Genomic DNA, 1,563 nt, shown 5'->3' on the forward strand with positions numbered 1-1,563 from the left:
CACCCGCATCCTTCTACTGTTCAGATGGTGGTGCTCAATTGCCGGAAGATTGGGGTATGGGAAGAAGGAATGAAGGGCGAACTGATCCCAGTGATCCACGGATGTGCCTTCTAGGACTATGGTAAGTTACTAGTAAATTACTAACAACATGAACTACTATGCTGTGAGTAGGAAAGCGTTATGTTTCTGGTCGATGGCGTAATCAATCCGAATAGATGGAGTTCCAGAAAAGACATGTATTAGTTAATACACATGCTGCAGTAGAAGGTGCGTAATAATACTTGCCAATTGAAGCAAACCAATGCCTATCAATCTGCCGGTACAGTAGCTAAGTTTTGCACTTCTTTTTTTTGCTACCCGGTACGCCAGTTCTCTAGCAATCAAAATTGCGAGGTACGAAATAGTTGCCATTGCTAGTTTCGAAACTAGTGAACTGCGCCGCAAAGCGGCGCCAGCAAAACTCTCCCCGCTTCGTATCTACCGTGTTCCTTACGATCCTTACGACAGAATCGTTATACTGAAAGTAGCGAGTAGCCAATCAGAGCGCATCCTTGTTCGTACCGTCGCAGTTTATGTGCTTGCAGACAATACACTACTACCTCTGCGCGGAAAATAACGCACTTATGTAGGCGTACACAATTCCTCCTAAATTTTATGCGTTTGAATCTCCCGCCCATTTTCAAAACAGATCACTTTCGAAATCCTCCCCCTCCGCTCGAACGAAGAAAGCTTACAACTCCGAGCGCCAAGCGCTATAGTATTTCCACATCAAAATGAGAATCCCTCCGTTCAAAATGAGAATTTCTCAGGACAAAACGAAATGACCTATAGATATTCGACTACTGATTTCCTGTGAGATCTAATCACGAGCGAACCGACATGTCCCCTAAGTCCAAAGCACGCTGGCAAATGCCTTCTACACTTCTGCAATTCTAGAACCCCATGAAACTTGGTTTTGATTTGTAAATCATATTTGACAAGTATTTTGTTTTAATCTGAGCATTTCTTGTTTTGAACGGACGATTTCTCATTTTGATGTGAAAAGGTGTATTCAAAGTTGTTATTATCAACAAATCTTTGATTGCAACAATAGCAACAGACCGCAACGGAATAGAGCCTTAATGAACACCAAATGCTCGGGAAAACTAGCATGCGCGTGTATTTGATGTGAGGAAGTATTGAAGCCTTAAACTTTGTCTAGATTTGCTTAACCTCTTGAGCGCGAAAGGTTTTCAGCGCACTTGTTTACCGAAACGCTTTCAGTTTATCCTGAATCAGGAGGGGAGGGTTACAATACTAAATTTGGTATATTGTGATATCTTGAATTTCGGAAAGCCTCATCGGAGTGCAACCCCACGATGGCGAAAATTTGATATCCTGTATGATACAAAAATGGTTGCTCAAAAAATACAAGCTATGTCATTAACGAGTGCTATTGCGTACAGAAACCAGCACAATGGCTTCCAAGCCTATGGCATCGCGCGTGTATATTGTCAACAATATCAAACACAAAATCCACGAGTAGGAGCTATATTGTACGATATCGGGCACTCAAAATGGCGG

The sequence above is a fragment of the Phytophthora parasitica genome (genome assembly GCF_000247585.1).
Source record: "Phytophthora parasitica INRA-310 unplaced genomic scaffold supercont2.50, whole genome shotgun sequence".
NCBI lineage: Eukaryota > Oomycota > Peronosporomycetes > Peronosporales > Peronosporaceae > Phytophthora > Phytophthora nicotianae.